Source organism: Pleurodeles waltl, chromosome 4_2 (assembly GCF_031143425.1).
Source record: "Pleurodeles waltl isolate 20211129_DDA chromosome 4_2, aPleWal1.hap1.20221129, whole genome shotgun sequence".
Taxonomy (NCBI): domain Eukaryota; kingdom Metazoa; phylum Chordata; class Amphibia; order Caudata; family Salamandridae; genus Pleurodeles; species Pleurodeles waltl.
Window position 1 is genome coordinate 106,427,334 of NC_090443.1, and position 22,805 is coordinate 106,450,138.

The following is a 22,805-nucleotide window of genomic DNA, read 5'->3' on the forward strand; positions in this document are numbered from 1 at the left end:
TATGCACAAGGGCATGCCACATTTTTATGCACAGGTTGATCCATCAAGACAAAGTGCTCTTAAGGACTACTTTGCCATTCCTGCTACACGTGTAACCTATGACAAGTGACTCAACAGACATAATTTCACTGGGGCAATCTATGTGACAGCTGACCTTCCTCTTAAGATCCAGCCTAGAAACCTCTCCTCCACTTTAGCAGTAAGTGTAAGGAACTAAAATAACGGAGGGTGATGGACTGAGCCTGATGGGAAAGGGTCACCATCACTGACAGGAAAAAGCAGTTTTGGTTCTAAAAACCCACTTGTGGGCAAAAACCTGTAGATGAGAGCAAACACTCAGTGCTTGCAACCACAGCTTTTAGTCTAAAAAACTTAAACTGACAATACTGATGGGGCTCAAACCAGCATCCGAACCCACTGTGTCCTCACGAAAGGAGCAAGCAATTTGTCAGTCACCTTAGAAACCTAATTTCAGTGGGTGATCTAAACAGGGAAAACATGTCTGTATTTGGAAGGCAGAGAAACACATTTTGACATCACAAAAGGGGCAGGTAATTAGTCAGTTCCTTCAGAAACCTCATGTCGGTGGGGATCCAAACCAGGAAGGCTTGTCTAGAAGGCAGAGAAATGCAGACAAGGCCAGTAGGTATCTTTTGATGTAGTCTACTGCACAACCCTGTTGAGCCAGCAACAGTTTAAAATTAAGGACCTCAACAGATGGGCCCTGAAGGGATCTACCTAGTTAACAGGGTGGCAAATTCTGTTCCATCTTCCAGAATACATCATCGTAGTGGAGGTACGACGTGCAGACATGACATCCACCAATTCTGATGGCTGTTTTAAGGTACTCCGGTGTCGCCATAAACCTAAAAATATGAAGGTGGAGGCTCTAGAGGGTTGGGGTGCAATACCTACCCCTCATGACTGGGAGAGGAAATCCACCCTCAGCAGTAAATGAAGTGAGGGACACAAGGAGAGGTAGCAGAATGTCTGCATACCACCCACAAGATTGGGCCAAATTTCAGCCTTGCCAAAACTTCCCCTTGACCTGAGGAATCAAGGCTATGGGAGGAAACGTGTACTAAAGTGTATAACTCCAAATCAACAAAATTGCGCTGCCAAGGCACCCTGCAAACGTTACTAGAAGGTGAAAAACTATGGGCAATAAGTGTTGGCAAGAGCCACATGAGGCATGCCCCACAAGGCAAAGATGTTTGCCTCCCTGTTCAGGTGAAGAAGTCACTTCTGATCCTGTACTTAGGTTGTTTGTCCTACAATTTAGGCACACACAATTCTAGAATCTCAGTGCTTCCTGGAGAAAGGATGAGACGAGAATTCTCCATGATTGCAGAGATAACAAATTGGGGTTATATTGTCTGACGAAATATGGATAGACTGATCAAGAATGGAAGGAAGGAAGACCTTGAGCGCCAGCAAAATCGTCTTCAGTTCGAGCAGGCTGATGTGAAGAACCTCCTCTTATTCTCCAGTTTCTCCAGGTGCGCACTGTAGGAAGTTGGCTCTGTATGTGCTATTTCAAAGTAAGGAATAGCATGCACAGAGTCCAAGGGTTCCCCTTAGAGGTAAAATAGTGGTAAAAAATAGATAATACTAATGCTCTATTTTGTGGTAGTGTGGTCGAGCAGTAGGCTTATCCAAGGAGTAGTGTTAAGCATTTGTTGTACATACACATAGACAATAAATGAGGTACACACACTCAGAGACAAATCCAGCCAATAGGTTTTTGTATAGAAAAATATCTTTTCTTAGTTTATTTTAAGAACCACAGGTTCAAATTCTACATGTAATATCTCATTCGAAAGGTATTGCAGGTAAGTACTTTAGGAACTTTAAATTATAAAAATTGCATGTATACTTTTCAAGTTATTGACAAATAGCTGTTTTAAAAGTGGACACTTAGTGCAATTTTCACAGTTCCTAGGGGAGGTAAGTTTTTGTTAGTTTTACCAGGTAAGTAAGACACTTACAGGGTTCAGTTCTTGGTCCAAGGTAGCCCACCGTTGGGGGTTCAGAGCAACCCCAAAGTCACCACACCAGCAGCTCAGGGCCGGTCAGGTGCAGAGTTCAAAGTGGTGCCCAAAACACATAGGCTAGAATGGAGAGAAGGGGGTGCCCCGGTTCCGGTCTGCTTGCAGGTAAGTACCCGCGTCTTCGGAGGGCAGACCAGGGGGGTTTTGTAGGGCACCGGGGGGGACACAAGCCCACACAGAAATTTCACCCTCAGCAGCGCGGGGGCGGCCGGGTGCAGTGTAGAAACAAGCGTCGGGTTCGCAATGTTAGTCTATGAGAGATCTCGGGATCTCTTCAGCGCTGCAGGCAGGCAAGGGGGGGGTTCCTCGGGGAAACCTCCACTTGGGCAAGGGAGAGGGACTCCTGGGGGTCACTTCTCCAGTGAAAGTCCGGTCCTTCAGGTCCTGGGGGCTGCGGGTGCAGGGTCTCTCCCAGGCGTCGGGACTTTGGATTCAAAGAGTCGCGGTCAGGGGAAGCCTCGGGATTCCCTCTGCAGGCGGCGCTGTGGGGGCTCAGGGGGGACAGGTTTTGGTACTCACAGTATCAGAGTAGTCCTGGGGTCCCTCCTGAGGTGTTGGATCTCCACCAGCCGAGTCGGGGTCGCCGGGTGCAGTGTTGCAAGTCTCACGCTTCTTGCGGGGAGCTTGCAGGGTTCTTTCAAGGCTGCTGGAAACAAAGTTGCAGCCTTTCTTGGAGCAGGTCCGCTGTCCTCTGGAGTTTCTTGTCTTTTGAAGCAGGGGCAGTCCTCAGAGGATGTCGAGGTCGCTGGTCCCTTTGGAAGGCGTCGCTGGAGCAGGATCTTTGGAAGGCAGGAGACAGGCCGGTGAGTTTCTGGAGCCAAGGCAGTTGTCGTCTTCTGGTCTTCCTCTGCAGGGGTTTTTCAGCTAGGCAGTCCTTCTTGTAGTTGCAGGAATCTGATTTTCTAGGGTTCAGGGTAGCCCTTAAATACTAAATTTAAGGGCGTGTTTAGGTCTGGGGGGTTAGTAGCCAATGGCTACTAGCCCTGAGGGTGGGTACACCCTCTTTGTGCCTCCTCCCAAGGGGAGGGGGTCACAATCCTAACCCTATTGGGGAATCCTCCATCTGCAAGATGGAGGATTTCTAAAAGTTAGAGTCACTTCAGCTCAGGACACCTTAGGGGCTGTCCTGACTGGCCAGTGACTCCTCCTTGTTGCTTTCTTTGTTCCCTCCAGCCTTGCCGCCAAAAGTGGGGGCCGTGGCCGGAGGGGGCGGGCAACTCCACTAAGCTGGAGTGCCCTGCTGGGCTGTGACAAAGGGGTGAGCCTTTGAGGCTCACCGCCAGGTGTCACAGCTCCTGCCTGGGGGAGGTGTTAGCATCTCCACCCAGTGCAGGCTTTGTTACTGGCCTCAGAGTGACAAAGGCACTCTCCCCATGGGGCCAGCAACATGTCTCTGGTGTGGCAGGCTGCTGGAACTAGTCAGCCTACACGGACAGTCGGTTAAGTTTCAGGGGGCACCTCTAAGGTGCCCTCTGGGGTGTATTTTGCAATAAAATGTACACTGGCATCAGTGTGCTTTTATTGTGCTGAGAAGTTTGATACCAAACTTCCCAGTTTTCAGTGTAGCCATTATGGTGCTGTGGAGTTCGTGTTTGACAGACTCCCAGACCATATACTCTTATGGCTACCCTGCACTTACAATGTCTAAGGTTTTGTTTAGACACTGTAGGGGTACCATGCTCATGCACTGGTACCCTCACCTATGGTATAGTGCACCCTGCCTTAGGGCTGTAAGGCCTGCTAGAGGGGTGTCTTACCTATACTGCATAGGCAGTGAGAGGCTGGCATGGCACCCTGAGGGGAGTGCCATGTCGACTTACTCGTTTTGTCCTCACTAGCACACACAAGCTGGCAAGCAGTGTGTCTGTGCTGAGTGAGAGGTCTCCAGGGTGGCATAAGACATGCTGCACCCCTTAGAGACCTTCCTTGGCATCAGGGCCCTTGGTACTAGAAGTACCAGTTACAAGGGACTTATCTGGATGCCAGGGTCTGCCAATTGTGGATACAAAAGTACAGGTTAGGGAAAGAACACTGGTGCTGGGGCCTGGTTAGCAGGCCTCAGCACACTTTCAATTGTAAACATAGCATCAGCAAAGGCAAAAAGTCAGGGGGCAACCATGCCAAGGAGGCATTTCCTTACACGCACCATACCCTGAAGTGGAGGCATCATTCAGAACAGTGGTCACAGCTGTTGGAGAATTTAAGAACATCACTTCAAATAGTTTCTTCTCCATGGACCGTCAGGTCAGCTGCAGAGCTTCAAGTGCACACAATGGTGTCTGACAGATGTCACTCGTGCTGGAATCCTTGCCAGCCGAGGAACCACTCAAGAGTCCTCATGTGTCAAGTTGCATGCATGACAAGGAGGATGCATGGAGCCAGCAAACCAAACAGGCATAGGACCATCAAGTGTGGAACCAGAGTTTCCTCCCAAAATAGTGGAATCATAACCTCAATGTCTAAGATACTCTGCAGAGGAAGGACTGCCCTAACAGAAGCTGTATCCAGAACTGACCCTATGAACAGTGGTCAATGGAGTGGCCTCTAAATCAGATTTTGGCCCAATGATGGAAAAGTCCAGGTTGAACATCAGGGATGCTGTAGATTTGGTAGTGTTGAAATACCATCTGTAGTGACCTAGTTTTGAGGGTGAGGCGTCCAACTACATGAATACCAAGATTCACAATCTCCTGAGATGGGCCACCATCACCGCTGTGAAGCCTATAAGTACTGATGTCGAACAATGATAGAACAGAGAACTGGATGCGAGTGGATACTACCACAAACCACAGTTACCTCCTGTGAGAATTCAGGATTGATATGTGGAGTTGTGTTTGAGCTTCAAAAGAACCTGAACCAGGGACAACATCTGGAACTTTTCGATTCAGAGGAAGAGTTCACAATTTTGATGTTAAGGTCAGACGAAGAACTTTGTCCTTCTTGGGAACCAGGAAGTAAGGAAAACAGCAACCATGCCCATTTTCCTGTTCTGAATCCAACTCCACCTAGGCAGTACACACTGATAGTTTTCTGACTGAAAGTATAGCTGTAAAGTAGTTTGGGGAGGGGCCTCATAGAAGATAGGGGCATACCCCCCCCCTTTCTACAACCTGTAGAAAAGTGGACACCGGCACTCAATCCTGTCCTCATGTGCTTCAAAAAGAATAAACTACAACTGTTTTCCTGGTGGCATGGGGGAAGAGGAGCAGGCTGACTGTTTGGTGCTGTGACCTTCGTCTTTGCCCTTACTCTTGTACTGTATCCAAAACATCATACCCAACAGGCACTGGTTTGTTTGTGTAAATGACGACTTGGCACATTCACTAATAGAAGTGACTTCACTTTGGCATGCAAATATAAAAGACTGCCTAATGCATTTCCACCATTATCATGGGTATGATGTTTTGGATGCCTTGATTGATACTTTTATTTTGCTCTTTTTATTTCAGGTCGGGTTCTACACATCCCCGAGTATACTACATATATTGAGGGCTATGTTAGTGTTTTAAGTGATTGGGCACATTTGGTAATGACTCACTCACACTTCCCAAATCACCAGTAGATTAGGTTTTGGTCCTGAAGAATTGCCCGATTGATCACGACAATCACTGGCAAGAAACATGTAGACCCGTTTTAACACCACTTTATGAGCTGCATTGGACCATTGTCTCCATTTTCAGCCACCCACTGCTTTTAATCCTAACAGGACCACCACCATATTAAATTTACTCAGGTACCACTTAGTTTTTTTTTTTAAACTCACTTTACATCAATCTACAATGAAAGCACCTCCTCAGCACTTCGCAGCGGCATCATATTTCAAAAGGCGTCTGGCAAAGAGCCCCGTCAAGGGGCCCGTTGGTCACTGCAGCACCGGCCCCACGAGCAGCTGCTCGATGATAAAACATGACACTCATTTGGCTGTGTGAGGGCTCTTGCTTCTGAACAATCAGATCCCCTGATCTGATTTCCCAGCAGTTACCCAACCTCATTTCCCTTTCTCTTTTTCTTTTCCTTCCTCTTTAAAAACCCTAGAGGACCTGCATACCATATGGTATTAGTTTACAAACCTATCAATACATTCAAATCAGGGGCACTGAAGTCCTATTTAGCTCCAATCTCAAACAGAGAAATTGCCCCCACTGAAGAACAGATTTTTTCTGAACCCCTCCCCTAGAAGCCATTTCTATGACCTTCAGGAAAACAGCTAATTCCCCTTCGGAGAAAGTCAGGAGACTGGAAGCGAGAGAGAGGGAAACTACAGAATCATGAAACGTAGGAGGCCCTTAGAGCTACCTAGATCTTTCTAAGTAAAAGACACATTACTGAGGCAGACAGACACAGATGTGGGCGAGTTATTGGTTCGTAAATAAAAGACGAAGCTAAACTAGAGACTGGGTCTGTAAAACATGCTAAAATATTAGGTACCCAAGGCTTGATTGTGGCAAGACAAAACATCGCCAGAAGGAGAGTCCCGATTATTCCACCAGATCTCTATAGTTGGAAGGAAGACATGGATGTGAGTATACTAGCTGAAAAGCAAACCTATGAGGGAAGAAGCTATTCTAAAAAGTGGAAAAAAAGATGCCACCAATGGATGCTCCACTGAGACCTGTTATAGGTTATGGAGCAAAACAGGACCATTGCTGCTCTGAGACCCTCGTCTTGCATTGCTGAATTGTGACGGATGAGTGATAGTTCAAAGAAAAAATGCAGCTAAGTAAAATAGTGATACTTTGTTTTTCTTTGGTGAAAACAAGCATGCAATTCTTTTGTGACAAATTGAAAATGATAATAAAAAGATTTAATAAAAAAAAAAAAGATGCTGTTGGACCTACGTTTTAAACCCCAAACTGCAAAGCCATGAGTGGTGGCAGAGCAGGATGCTAGTGTTGGCACTTCGAAAAAAAAAAAAAACAGTATTCTCAGTGCTTATCGGCCAATGGATATTCACGCTTCATATCTTTCCTTCCGTGACTAGTTCCTCCCCCACCTTCCAGTATGTCTTGAGGAGGTGGTGTACTAGGTCCGCCATCTCCTCCCAGTGGAATCAATCGTACCTCAACAGGAATCCTACCGAATTGGCAGTTCACAATTGGGTCCTTGCCAATGGAGCCAAGACACTTACTTTCCTTATTTGAATACCCGAGGTGAGGCCCCCTTCAGTGTAGATTGGACCACCGAGTGAGAGAGGGCTTGCCCTCTGATGTAATGAGGGTCATTGGGATGGCCTTTATACTTTTCCTTTACTGGCTGTAGGACCATCTAGGCTCTGCCCCAGTCCTTGAAGTTGTCAGAGTCTGACTTAAGCATACCCTTGTGCATAGGAAGGAACAAGACAGTGTTTTGTTTTTGAGAGCGTCATCCTCACCCTGTAGGACTTGAATATAAACTTTATGGTGGAGGGCGGCCCTCTGACTCACCATATGATAAGTAGGGGTATCATCAGTTGGAGAGATGGTCTGGTTGGATAAGGCTCGATGTCTGGATCATCTGCCGAGTTGATAATGCAGTATCCCCAAGCCTGTTGATCTTAAGGTTTTCACCATCCCCAAAATAGCTATGTAGGTTAGAGAAGGAATTAACTGCCCTCTCAGTAGATTCTGGTGGAGGAGTGGTGAATTTGGCTGTGGTGGAGGTGAAGAATGCCTGTGGCAGAGGTCTAGTAGCCTTTGACTTTATGCCTCTTACACTTTGAATACCAAGGTGAGTTCCTCTGGGAATGTTATTCTCGGTTTCCTGGTAATCAGAGGCAGGATGGATAATGGCTTTGCGGCTGGGAATGAACAACTGCTTTTTTCTGGCATTGATTTCCTTCACTAGTCTCATAGATGGGTGTCTCAGACCCTTATGACCTCGACGCTGAAGGCTCAGTTGGTATTTACTTTGCACTCGGTTTGATAGATGGTCTGCACGTCGCTTTTGGCCCTAAAGTGGGAGGCTAAGTGCCCTTAACTCATCGCGCCTCGAAACAAAGTGCCCTTAGATCGAGCGGGTGTTGAGAAGTTTCTCGTCTCAACAGGCTCATCTGGAGATTGCGCAGTTGCAGAGCCTTGTCTCAATGCCAACAGCAGCCCTAGAGCAACAGTGGACCAGAGTCTGAGCTTTTTTGGTCTGCTCCCGCTTAATGCTCGACTCATGCATGACCAGAGCTCTGGTTTTGTGCAAGAGCGTTTGGGTGGACAAGTCTTCGTCCCATGGCTTGGTGCCGGGAGAGTACTCATAGCCCTTGGTATGTTCTTCAAGTGCAGCATGATGGTGCTGGCACAGAAGGCCCACTCTTCTGATCATCAGCCTCAGAGGAGCTCTCAGATAAGAGCTCGGGCTGAGCACTGGTTGGGCAGCCGGCATGCCGAAGGGGCATGCTTCCTACACCTTGATGCCAACACGCCCTGCTTACTGACAATGTCAGATGTCTTGGAGGAGGACTGTAGCTGCATTTTCAGGTTCCCCCAACAGCTTTCTCTTCAATACCGCTAAGTCTTTTTGCAGCAAAAGGGCTGGCAGAAGTCACAAAGTGACTCACTCTCACTATGGTTGGGGGAAGATGGGGGCAATTGCCATGCTAGACTATTCAAGGATACCTGGCACTGTACTGTGGACAAAACAGTAAAGGTGACCGATTCACTATTCTATTGTTGTCTGTATTCCCTGAGGTGAGATTCCTTTAGAACAAAGAGGAATCAAATGAGTCATGGACCTGGGCGTCCTGGCAATCAGGTGTTGTCTGTTGAAAGGTGGTTCACTTCTGGAGAACTCTGTGTAGTGGGTATTCTACCGTCATCCTTCTCAAGCACTAAAAAAGTTAGGCCCTACTGCGACACAAATAATGTGTCCATCTCAGCACTGTCACTGAAGAGGTCTGAACCAAATGCTGGGAAAAAAAAACTAAAGTGGAGTAGGCGCACATTGTGGGCTATGGGAGGAATCAAATAACATCTAGTGACGCACTTTCTTTGAAGAAAATGAAGCCACACACTAGATAGCAAGAGCATGAAAAACATGTGAATCTACACCTACACATGCCAGTGACTTTTTTGTTTAGGCCAGCCTTTTTGTGGGCAAACATGATCATGTGTTTCAGCTCTTCATCTTGCTTTGATTCAATTATCCATTCCTGCTAGGTACATGTGGTGACACTTTCAAGACCCCCAGCAGCCAATAGACAATTCTCGGGCTCGTAACTTCAAAATCCAGATAATTTTTAGTGGGAAATCTCAACAAGTAGTCTGTCCTGCCATTCTTCCACCAGGTCTGTGAACAACTTCAAAATGATACAGCAAAAGCTGGCAAGCTAGTGTGGCAATTCTTGGGGTAGGACATTGCCACCACTCAAAATATATGTCAATGCCTTATGATCAGTGAGCACAACTTCTACAGCACAAGTAACAAATGAGATTTACACAGGGCAGCAAGATGCCATAATCTCATTTCCAATTATGAAATAACATAATTCAACATCTTAGGACACGCAACGCCTCATTGCATGCCTGTCCCGGGTAAGCATCATCCACAATCTTTACACAGTCAGTCATTCAGTCATCATTTATATAGTGCGGCTTATCACCCAGTGGGTCTCAAGGTGCTAGCTGGGGGACCCAGGTCAGTAGAAGAGCCAGGTCTTGAGGTCCTTCCTGAACTCAGCCAGCGATGGGGACTGCCTGAGGTGGAGCGACATTGTGTTCCAGGTCTGTGCGGCAAGGTAGAGAAGATCTTCCACCAGCCGTGTTATTCCGGATACTGGGGATGGTGGCGAGGGCCAGTTGAGCTGAGCTGCCTTAAGGGAGTGTAGAAGGAGAGGCAGTGGTTAAGGTAGGCAGATCCGATGTTGTGGAGGGCCTTGTACACGTAGGTCGGGACTTTAAAAGTGATGCGTTTGTTGACAGGGACCCAATGTAGGTCTCTAAGGTGGGCGGTGATGTGGCTATGGATGTCGAGGATCAGTCTGCCTGCAGCGTTCTGTATTTTCTAGAGTCTTGATTGGAGTTTCTTGTTGATTCTGGCATAGAGTGCGTTGCCTTAGTCGAGTTTACTGCTGACGAGTGCCTGGGTGACTGTTCTTGCGCTGGTGGAGATTCAATTGAAAATCTTCTGGAGCAGGCAAAAGAGTGGAAGCAGGAGTAAGAGACAGCGGGCCATGGACAGTGATGAGTCAAGAATGATGCAGAGGTTGCGTGCGTGGTCAGTCATAGATAGGGCAGTTCAGAGGGCACTGGGCTACCAGAAGTCATCCAAGGTGGTAGAGGTGGGGTCAAGGATGAGGATCTCCATCTTGTTCAAGTTGAGCTTGAGGCAACTGTACCTCATCCAGTAGGCGACTGCCTTCATTCCATTTTGAAAGTTATTTTTGGTTGTTGATGTTTCGTCTGTGAGGGAGAGAATGAGCTCTATGTCATCAGCGTACGTGACGATGTTGAGCCCGTGTTGTCTGACAATCTTGGCGAGCGGGGTCATGTAGACATTGAAGAGGGTGGGGCTCAGGGAGGAGCCCTGGGGAACTCTGCATCTGGCTTCGAGGTGTAAGGTGGGAGCCTGACTCTCTGGGTTCGACCAGTAAGGAAGGAGCAAATCCACTTCAGGGCTTAGCCGTGGGTGCAAGCATTGTGTAGTCTGGTGCACAAGGTGGTGTAGCTGGTGGTGTCGAAGGCGGTAGAGAGACTGAGGAGGATAAGGGCAGCTGTCTAGCCGTGGTCCAGTAGGGTGCGGATGTCATCCGTGGCTGCTAGAAGTGCGGTTTCGGTGCTCTGGTTGCTCCTGAATACGGATTGGGAGGGGTCAAGCATATGGTTGGCTTCCAAAATGTGCGCTTTTTTGATTACCTTGGCTGGAAAAGGGAGCAGTGACTTTGCTGGATCATGCAGCATCAAAACCTTTGCATTAGTTACTTGCTCCTTAACCCACTAAAAGCACTGGGGCATTCTGAATTCCATACATAAGTCACACTTTTCATGAGTATGTTACTTAAACTCTTCACTTGAGTGTCATAATTAGGCATAAACCTCAAATAAAATTCTCAACAGCCCTTATAACATTTCAGACCCTCTTTGTTCTTGGGCAGAGGAAATTATTTATCAGGTTTAAGAAGACCAGGTTTGGGTTTCACACCAACTTTAGATACTACATGTCACAACTATTCCACTTGTTTCCTAAGGATTTCACAATTCTTCTTGTTAACTGCAATACTGTGTTTTTTTTAAATACATCAAGTACCCTTGATGCCAGATTGACTCAGAGAAAAAGAGAAAAAATAAAACCTGGCACACACCACCAGCCAAAGCCTGTGGCATAGGAATGTCACCCCTCTAGCAGGCCTTACACTCCTAAGGCAGGGTGCACTATACCACAGGTGAGGGCATAGCTGCATGAGCAATATGATACTAGAGTGTCTAAGTCCATCCTTAGACATTGTAAGTGCAGTGTGGCCATATTGAGTCTATGGGCTGGGAGTTAGTCATTACGAACTCCACAGCTCCATAATGGCTTCACTGAATACTGGGAAGTTTGGTATCAAACTTCTCAGCACAATAAACCCACACTGATGAAAGTGTTGGATTAATTGAAAAATGCACCCAGAGGGCATCTTAGAGATGCACCCTGTATGTTCGTCAAACTGCTTGTGCAGGACTGACCAGTCTGACGCTTTCTGACCACATGGGGTGGGAGCCTTAGTGCTCTCTGTGGCCAGAAACAAAGCCTGCTCTGGAGGGAGGTGCCTCACACCTACCCCCCAGTAGGAACTGTAACACCTGGCGGTGAGCATCAAAGGCTCAGGACCTCATGTTACAGTACCCCAGGGCACCTCAGCTAGTGAAGATGCCTGCCCCCACAATCCCCCACCCCCTCTCCCCACCACCGGTAAGCCTCACTTTTGGCGGCAAGTCCAGTGGGAAAATTAGGGACAACAAGGAGGAGTGACCACCTCAGCTAGGCCCACCCCTAAGGTGTTCAGAGTGGAGGTGACCCCCTCCTTGCAAAATCCTCCATCTTAGTTTGGAGGACAGGGACCAATAGAGTTAGATCTGTGTCCCACTCCCAAAAGTGAGTGGACACAGGAAGGGTGTGGCCACCTTCAGGGACAGTAGCCATTGGCTACTGCCTTCTAACCCCTGTAATCCCCCTAAATCCAGGATTAAAGGGCTCCCCTGAACCCAGCTCGTCAGATTCCTGGCAACCTCACAAGAAGAAAGGACTGCTAAGCTGACACCCAGCAGAGAAGACTGAAGACGCAAAGTGACGTGGCCACAGCCCTACCGGCCAGTCAACTACTAAAGCCTTGCTAAAAAGAAGGCAATGCATTCTGGAGGACCAGAAACCTCTTAAAAGCCTCAAAAGGACTGCCTGCACTTCAGAGGACCAAGAACTCCCGTGGACGGCAGCTCTGTTCAAGAAGAAACCCCATCCAAGGACTCCAGAACCTCCTCGGATCCACGAGTCCTGCCCACCCTGCACCTGACGCTCATGGCCAGTGTCCAGATGGCCCAACTGACTAGAGCTGGCCCCCGGTGATTCTAAGCAAGTGCCCACCCTGGGTTGACCCCTCCAGTCCAACACAATGCCTGCAGCCTGAATCTGAAGGACCACCCCTTCCCCATCCCCGCCCACAGACCGCGACAGAACTGGACGAAGATTCCCCAGCGCCAAAAGGTACCTTGGGGAATCCGACCTTTGGTGCAGCATCAGCCAAGCAGAGCCCTCTCCTCGTTGTCCAGCCTTTCGTTTCTGGGAACGGACCCCCTGAACTTCACCTGCAGCATATTTGTGAACCACAGGGTCCCCCTATAGGAAAGCATTGTAAGCCCAATGCTGTGTTTGCACTCTGGACACGGCCGCCCCTGTGCCGCTGAAAGGTGCGTTTGGAGCTGACCTGTGGCCCCCCCTAGTACTCCTCTAAACCTCTCCCATCTGCCCTCCAAAGATGCGGGTACTTACCTGCAAGCAGGCCTGATTCTGAGTGTCCTCAGTCTCCATAGAAGCCCATGTTAAACCAACCTCAAATTTGACCTCTGCACCCAGCCAGCCCTGTGTTGTTGGTGGTGGGTGTTTGGGGTTAACTTGAACCCCAACCTGTGAACATCCTAACCCCCGGAGACTGGAACTGTAAATCTTGTACTTACTTCAAAACTGTGCTAACTTTCCTCCCCCCAGAACGGTTTCTGAAAATTGCACTGTCAAATTTTAAAACAGATTTTTGCTATTTATTCAAAAAACGTATAGCTTGCCAATTTGAAACAAAGTGGTGTTGCTACATATGTTGGATACTTACTTGCAAATGTACTTACCTTCAACTTGAATCTTGTGGTTCTAGAAATAAAGTAACAAAATATATTTTTGTTATATAAAAACAATTGGTCTGGAGTTAGTCATTGAGTGTGTGCTTCCTCTATTGCCTGTGTGTGTGCAACAAATGCTTTGCACTACACTCTGATAAGCCTAACTGCTTGACCATACTACCACAAGAGAGCATTAGTATTATCTACTTTAGCCTCTGTTAAGGCTCTGGGGAACCCCTGGACTCTGTGCACACTATGGGGGGTCATTACGATCCCGGCGGTCGGCGTAAATACGGTGGTACATACCGCCAACAGGCTGGCAGTACGTACCACCATATTATGACATTGGCTGAAGCCAACCCGCCAATGTACCCCTCCGACTGCCACAGCGGTAACAGCCGCCGGGCTGGAGATATCCATCTCCAGCCCAGCGGCTGTCACTGTTCTGCCTGCGGGATTATGACCCCGCCTACCGCCATGGTTTCCGTGGCGTTTGTAACACCACGAAAACCATGGCGGTAGGACATATCAGTGACGGGGAATTCCTTCCCTGTCACTGATAGAGGTCTCCCCCACCTTCCTCTCTAGGTACCCCGCCACCCCCACTACCTCTCCAAAGCCCACCCATACATTCACATCCTTCACACATGCATACACGCATCCATTCACACACACATCCATACATGCATTCACATAACATGCACACACTCACACCTCCATGCATGCACACACGCATTCAACACGCAACACACACCCGCATTCACGGACACACATACATGCACACACACCCCCACACACACACAACACCCCTCCCCCCCCCCCCCCGGAGACTGGACGGGGCGCTGCTGCCAAGAGCAGCGCCTGCCAGCAGAATACCGCCAGGCTGTTATTGGTCATAATATGGCTGGTGGCGGTCTACTGGTGTGGTGCTGCTTCTGGCAGCAGCGCCACCCTACTGTTATCCGCCGGCATGGCCACAGCCGGATTTCCGCCATTCTTGTGGCAGAAATCCGGCTGTGGTCATAATACGGCAGATGGCTGGTACCCGCGGCGACGCTCTTTTGGCGGCTGTCGCCGCGGCGGTAGGCGGTTTTTACGCCAATCTCAAAATGAGAGCCTATATCTCCTTTTGATAGTGTATATACAGAGCCAGCTTTCTACACTCCTCCAGAAAAGTCTTATGACAAGCACTGGTGTTTTTTTTGTTTCAAGTTGCATTTGAAAAGAGACCTGGGTGGGACTCATCCATTATGTTCAAACCTTAACTGGCCACACATCTTTCACTTGTGTTCTCCTGCCTTTGTACTCAAGCACATCCTCAACATATCCCAACAGCTACATGTTTTACTGCTCATAAAATATATGTGCTCTATTGGGAGGGCACAGCTCTATGCTGCCCCACATACTTTCCCACAGATCATTAGTAATCATGGTGATTCTGGCATCAGAATCTACCAGCACATTAAGTTTTTCTCCTCCACCCAGACATCTACATAAAGGTCAATATAGTGCACAGGATCACCTTTCTGCACATTCTCATTAGAGACAACAAGCACAATAGGTACTCCTTCCTTAAGACAGACTATATAATTTGTCTTTCTTCTGATCTTGCACTACGACAGCGACTCTGCTACTGCCACTCTGACACACTTTGGCAAAGTGGCCTGTTTTGCTGCCTAACCTGCTTTTCACTTTATTACCAGGACATGGCTTTACCTCTTTCAAATGACTTTAACAATATCTAAAACTTATTTTCTTCCATTTAAAGACTTTTCCTAGGGACCCTCCTTCACTTGATTTGGCCGCTCTAGTAAATTTGTCCCCTTTCGTATGAATTACACAAATCGACTCAGTCCCATGTTAATTTCACTCCCTAATTAATAACCAATAAATGTCTATGCTCCTTCCCAAGTTGATTGTCTCATCCAAACACAGAACCCCCATAGAAAGAAGCGTATATTATATATTCTTGACCAACAAAGATAAATAAACTGGTCTCAAACAAGCTTGTCAGTGAAATTTTCAAAGTGATAGTCTGCCAACAATCTCAGTAACGCAGTGACATATGACTCAATATCCTTCCCATGTTTTTCCATGTTTAATAAACTTGTGTTTTAACACTTTAAGGCTGGGTTGAACATCAAACCATCTTTCCACGTTCTTCAGAACTTCCTGGTTATCATCCTTTTCTTTGCCTTCCTCTAAAATAACATCTGGAAGATGTCTTAAGATAGCTCTTTCCTCAAACCCAGAAGAATGTAACAATAGGAACAATTTCTTTTCAGGTCTAAACCAAGATGCACCTATTGCTCTGAGTATGTTTCCAATGCATCACACCACTGTTTGCAAGGGTTGGGAGGATCACAGTAATTTCGAAAAATGGATGGGAGGAGGTTTACTGATTTCCTGGTCAGATTGCGAACCCGAAAAGGAAGGTTTTTTTTACCTGTAATCTCCGTTCTCTCCCAGGGGTATCGCCACTGAAGTCATAAGCACTGAAAAGTGCAGGGATCCTGGATCACTTTTTCCATAATATATCTTCTTAAGTGCAGATGTTCCCCTTTCTTCAGGAAGGCTGTAGAAACACTTACGACACGAACACTATGCAGCCTATAACTAAGGCTATAATGGCCAATGTTTTCAGATTGCTTTTAAAAAAGTGTTAAGAATACCAATGTATGGAAAATGCTACTTACCCAGAAGGCATCTGTTTGTGGCATGTGTAGCTGCAGATACACATGCTGTGCACATCCCGCCATCTAGTGTTGGGCTCGGAGTGTTACAAGTTGTTTTTCTTCGAAGAAGTCTTTTCGAGTCACGAGATCGAGGGACTCCTCTCCCCTTTCGGCTCCATTGAGCATGGGCGTCGACTCCATCATATTTACAATATATAATACTACAACGGTCACAGGCTTCCGGGGAGGTGGGAGGGTGCATGTGAATTCAAAGCACTACATGCCACAAAGAGATGCCTACTGGGTAAGTAGCATTTTCCGTTCGATGGCATGTGTAGCTGTAGATACACATGCTTTGCACAGACTGTAAAGCAGTCCCCTCCAGAAAATATGCAGTGGCAAGCCTGTAGGAGTTGGAGAAGTTTGAATTAGTTTTCTAAGCACTGCCTGTCCAACATTTGCTTGTTGGCGAGATAATACACCCACACAGTAGTGTTTAGTAAATGTGTGTGGTGTAGACCATGTGGCTGCTTTACATATGTCTGCTATTGGTATGTTGCCTAAGAATGCCATTGAAGCTCCTTTTTTCCTAGTGGAATGAGCTTTAGGAGTTACTGGCAACTGCAATTCAGCTTTAAGATAGCAGGTTTGTATACACTTGACTACCCATCGTGCTAATCCGTTTTGTGAAATGGGATTACCTTTGCGAAGTTGTTGAAAAGCCATAAAATGTTGCTTAGATTTTCTGAAGTCTTTTGTTCTCTCTATATAGTGCATGAGAGCTCTTAACATCAAGGGTGTGAAGAGCTCTTTCAGCAACTGAATCTGGCTGTGGAAATAAGACTGGCAATTCCACTGACATTGATATAAAAAGGTGAAACCACCTTTGGTAGAAAATTTGGGTTTGTCCTAAGAACTATTTTATTTTGGGGAATTTGAAAAAAAAAGGTTCTTCTAAAGTGAATACTTGAATTTCACTAACTCTTCTTCAAGAAGTGATTGCTACTAAAAAAGCAACCTTCCATGATAGAAACTCAAGAGGGCAAGAATGCATGGGTTCAAAAGGTGGCCCCATGAGTCTTGTGAGCACAATATTCAGATTCCACAGAGAGGCTGGTGGAACTCTAGGTGGAATAATTATTTTAAGACCCTCCATAAAGGCTTTAATAACAGGAATCCTAAAAAGAGAAGTATGTTGTCTGTTTTGGAGGTAAGCAGCTATTGCTGTTAAATAGATTCTAATAGAGGAATAATATGCAAGGTTTGCATTTCCTAAGTGTAGCAAATAGCAAATGATATCTTATACTGATGCCTTAAGTGTTTTTAGGCTGGCAATAGAAGACAAACCTCTTCTATTTAGCTGCATAACTGTCTAGTTGTGGGTTTGTGTGCTTCCTTTAGAATATCCATACATTCTGATGGAAGCTGTAAGTATCCAAACTCTATTGACTTCAGGAGCCAAATCGCCAGGTTGAGTATGCTGAGATTTGGATGTCTGATTTGACCTTTTCTTTGAGTCAACAAGTCTGGTCTGTTGAATAGTTTGTGATGTGGTACTACAGATAGGTCTAGTAGTGTTGTATACCAATGCTGATGTGCTCACGTGTGAGCTATGAGTATCATGGTGAGTGAGGTTTGTTTCATCTTTTTGATCACAAATGGAATAAGTGTGAGAGGTGGAAAAGTGTAAGCAAATATCCCTGACCAATTCATCCAATTTATCCATTGAGCATTGCCCTTGGACTGAGGGTGTGGGTACCTGGATGCAAAGCTTTGGCATTTTGCCTCTTCTTTTGTGGCGAAAAGGTCTATTTATGGTGTGCACCAGATTTTGAAGCATGCTCTTTAAAAATGTCTCCAGCATGTGTAAGCATGCCTGGAAGCATAGGGTGACACATGTTAAAGTATTAACCAAAAAATCATCCTCAATACAATCTGTATGTAACTGAGCGTTACAATACACATCTGTCCTGGCTATAACTTGATTAAAAGTATCGGTATCTTCAGGGGAAGATGGCCTTGCTGAGTATAAATCTGGGTCATTAGGGAGAATGGGATCTGTGTCATATATCTCTCATAGGTTTACCTCTTCTTATGAATCAGTAAAATCATCCCTATGTGGTGATGTAGATGAGGCCTGTGGAGAGAACTGGTTTGAATGTGTAGGTGAAGGTGGTGGGGTAGAAGGAATGGAAGTAGAAAGTGGTGGTGAAGGCTGAGGTTGTTGGGTAGCCTTTTGCTTCTCCTACTGTTTAAGGGCTTTGAAAGGTGGAGGCCCTGCATCCAAAGCATCTTGAAAAGTTAGTGTCCTTTTAATTGTTGGAGGCGGAGAGGCTATGATCCTTCCCGTTTCTTTATGCATATGAATTTTTCGCTGTTTAGCGTCCATAACTTTTAAAATAGGTTGTATTTCCGATGACTACTCAGTAGCTGGAGAGTGTTTACTACTGGCAGCTTTCGATTCCAAGGGTTTCGATACAGAATGCTTGGCTCGAACCAAAAATGTTGGCTCCGAAAGTGTTGTTAATTTTTTCGGCTCTGAGGTAGAATAGTTTGATTTTCGGCTCAGTACCGAAACAGATGTGGCAAGCTGTTTGGTATATGCCGAAAGCACTTTGGTCTTTTGTTTCGGTGCCGAACCCAAGGGTTTGTCATCCGAAGGTAATTTTCGGGTCCGACCATAGCCCAAAGGTAGTGGAGGACTGAAGACTGATGCAGTAGTCTTTTTAATAATTTTTGTTTGGTGTGACGGGGCTGGTGTACTCACATACTGCACTGGTGGTATTGCTTGGCTGTCGACATCAGAGTCGCAATCAGAATCCGAATCTGCAATGGAAACGGCTACACACTGTCCTACTTCTTCTTGTGCATGTTCATCTCCGAAGATGTCTGTTGTGTGGTCTGACGACTTGGACGCCATCTCCATTCGACGCGGCAGTCGGCCCCGAAAAGTCTTTTTGGATCTAAATGATCTACAAGTGTTGCAGTTTTCTTCTCTGTGTTCCAGAGACAGACAGAAATTAAACAACAAATGCTGATCGGTGAAGGGAAATTTCCCCACTGGATTTGTCCAATGCAACATAGTGGAGGCTTGCGACAAAGACCCCAACTTGATAGGGTAAATCAGCATCGATCTCTCCTTCCCTGTGTGATTCTTCATGTGAGAATTCTGCCTCGTCTGCCTTCTCCATGTTGTGCGCTAAACAGCAATCTATTCTAATTCACCGCGTCTTCTTGTTTTTGAAAATTTTGCACATTACGCAATCCTTTTACTTCTGTTCTAGTGATAAGCACCTGTTACAGACCCTCTGATTATCAGAGTAGGCAGATTTGGCCCCGCACTGAGAGCACCGTCGTAAAAAGCTTTCTTTTCTTGCCTCCATTACCCGGAGAAGAACATTCTCCATGGGTGTGGAAGTCGACTTCATGAAAATCCGAGGCATGCGCTCAATGTGTACACCTTTCCAGTGTGTATTGAAGTCGTATGCTATTCTTTGTTGTCGTTCTTTGATCTTTTTTCTTTCGTAGGCCATGAGGGTGTCAAAAGTGAAGAGCTCTGACACGCCCAGTCCGAGCCCAATAGCGGAGAAAAACATTCTAACAAAGGAGCCGTGGAACATGCGCAATACCTCAAGAAGGTTTTATGGTCGACACTAACATTGACCATAAAACCTCTCTGAGAAAAACAACTTGCGGAGTCCTGGACAACAATAGAAGCAGGAGTTTGCATAGCATGTGAATACGCAGCCAACACATGCTTCGAATAAATACCTAGGAATCGTATCTCAATGCTGAAAAAAGGATTTCCACATAGGCTGTAAATCTGTTGTCTATTGTATTTTAGCACAGAGAGTTTGGTACGAGCACTGGCTTTTTTACTCTGCCTTCATGTGTGGGTTGAAGGAAGTGGTGGCTCACCTGCTTCTTGGAAACATTATGATGTGCTGTATGAAAGTGATGACACAAAAAATGTAAAAACTCCAACTTTATTTCTGGGCCAGTGTTTAGAGCCACCCCAATGCAACCAGCAGCATAGCCTCCAAACAGCCACACTCAAACTTCCATAAACAAACCAACTCTGCGCATTCTAAATACGAATGTACATGCTAAAATTCTGCGCAAAGGAATCCTGTAAGGACAGAACTCAAAACCCTGTGCTGAATGTACACATAACTCGTGCACAATGTATAAACAGTACACATAACTAGCGAAGAATGAAGATACTACATATAGTGTTTCTCTTCTACAAGCCGGAATAAACATGGGACTGGGTCAAAGATAGGAAAATGGGCTGCAACAAGCTAGAATAAAAGACAAAAATGTTTGAGAATAGCTGCAAAGATCAGAAGCCATGAGTGTGCCAGAACATAAAACCAACTCTCTTAGTCTGACAAGATAGAGGCAGGTGGGTCACAACCTCTGGGATTTGGGAGGACGGGCTCAGTTCCTTGCAGTGCATTAGTGGGGCTGAGGGCAACAGATACTGCTGGAATGGTAGTGCTAGGGAGAGTTGGGGGAGTAAGCTGTTTAATGAGTGAAAAAGGTTAGTTCGAGGCATAAGACATCGTAGTAACCTACCAAACAATCCGACAGACCCACTGATTCACAACTACGTGTTGAACATGTGGCTCACTACCAAATAATATAGCTGGAATGTCAATAGCTTAAATTATAAAATAAAGAGGGATGCAGTACTCCAATACATTAAACGTCATTCATCAGATGCAATTCTTCTGCAGAAAATGAAAATCAAAGGTACAAACTATCTTTATTGGCCAACAGGGATATACTAAAGCCTTCCACTATGGATTCAACTGAGGATCCAGAAAAGTAGTGATTTTATTGCACAAACCTTTCCAACTTCAGATCTCCAAAGTACATACTGATAAGCTAGGGCCCAATATTTATTCACTATCCGGTTCCACTGAAGAGTGGACTTGGACCCTTCTGAGTACCTATGTATTGTTCACAATTTCTGGAGTGATGCTAAAATCTTTCACAGATCACCTATTTGACGTACTTACTGGAAAGATAATATTAGGAGATTTAAATGAGATCATATGTAGAGGAGTCGACCCTGACGGGTCTGAAGCTGTCAAGATGGGCAACTCCATGGCCCCCTCATAGTGTGCAGAAGCACTGGATTAGACAGATGTTTGTTGTCTGTGGCATCAAGGGGTGAAGGCTTACATTCTCTGCTCAGCCTGACTCAATTTTTTCTTGCGGTTATAATACATCTTTTCACGGGGCTCGAATCTAAAGGATGTTGCAGGGTGCAATTGCTCTCAAAGTCTCTCAGATTACTCCCATTTGGACATGAGGGAGCTGGGGTAAAAAGGGCCTTAAGGGGGTAGGATTCCTGGATGATAATTTAACCGATCGCATCATGAAGAAATCAATTAAACCAAGTTTCGGTGAAATCGCAAGTGGCACTTAAACTACACGGCTGGAAATTGAAATGAGCCTAGAAAGACAATTTTCAGCCGCATGTGACACAGGTGTGCTCTGCCACACAGAAAGGATCAAACTCAAATGCAAGCAAATCACAGTGGATGTCACTCAAAGGCATGGATGTCAAAACAGCAGCACTATATCAATAACTTGTGCTTCGAAGTTGCTAACTACTGTGTTCCCGGACGAATAAGGACCTAGAATTTAGGATACTTCCTGCTATAAAAATTCCTCCGGAGTACAGGACATGGACTCTACTGCAATAACCAAAGTATTTGCTATTATAGGCAATTATATGCAGCTAGACCTATGAAAAAAGTGGAGCCGGGGAACACTACTGACTGGGCCTGTGTATCAGAACTCACAATGACAGACAGAGACACTGGATTGTTCCCTAATGGTGGAATAAATCACTTAGGTAATCAGAAGTCAGACACCAGGACCAAATGGAATCCCCACTGAATACTATAAGAATTTTGCTTCCCTTCTGGCCCCATATTTACTAGCTACATCCTCTGCAGGATGCCCGCAGCCAGATCTGAGCGCAGCCCTCATCTTGGTCATACCGAAACCCTGGAGACTGCCAGACTTCTGCTCATCATCTCCCGTACCATGAACAAGATGCTTGCCTTCAGCAGCGCTTTTTCTGATGGATACTTTGTAGGAAAGTACCCTCTTCATGGCATGGTTGCCCTCACTTTTTGCCTGTTGTCATTGTGTTTGACTGTGTTCACTGGGATCCTGCTAACCAGGACCCCAGTGGCTGTGCTCTCTCTGGCTAAATGTGGTTGCTTAGGACTTAGCACACCCCACAATTGGCTTACTGGGGCCCCCATATAAGTACCTAGAATATGGTACCTATGTTCCCAGGGCATTAGGGCACCAAGGGTTCCCCATGGCCTGCAGCATGTATTATGCCACCCATGGAAGCCCATGCAAAATGTGTCTGCACCCTTTCACCACAGGTCACTGCACCAGGTCACTGTAAATCACCCCTATGCAAGGCCCTCCTAGCCCAGAGGGCAGGGTGCAAGAATCTGTATGTGAGGGCACCCCTACATGAGCAGAGGTGTCCCTATGAACTCCAGCTCCATTTTCCTGGACTTCGCAAATGCGGGGAAGCCATTTTACCAGTGTACTGGACACAGGTCTACCTGTGTCCAGCTACATAATGGCAACTCCGAACCTGGGCATGTTTTATATCAAACATGTCGGGATCATACATCAATACTGTTGCCAGTATTGATGGTCTGATTCCATGTTTCTGGGGGCTCGTTAGAGGACCCCTAGCACAGCTTCTACCAGTCGTCTGGGATTTTCTGGGTGGCCCACTCTGCTGCCACCCCACAGACAGGTTT

At 46.3% G+C, this 22,805-nt stretch overlaps 1 protein-coding gene across 1 annotated transcript in view; it reads right to left on the reverse strand.

Annotated features, from left to right (window-relative positions):
* DIP2B (disco interacting protein 2 homolog B) overlaps window positions 1-22,805 on the reverse strand; it is a 738,038-nt gene that overhangs the window by 195,603 nt on the left and 519,630 nt on the right. The gene's annotated exons all lie outside the window — the stretch shown is intronic.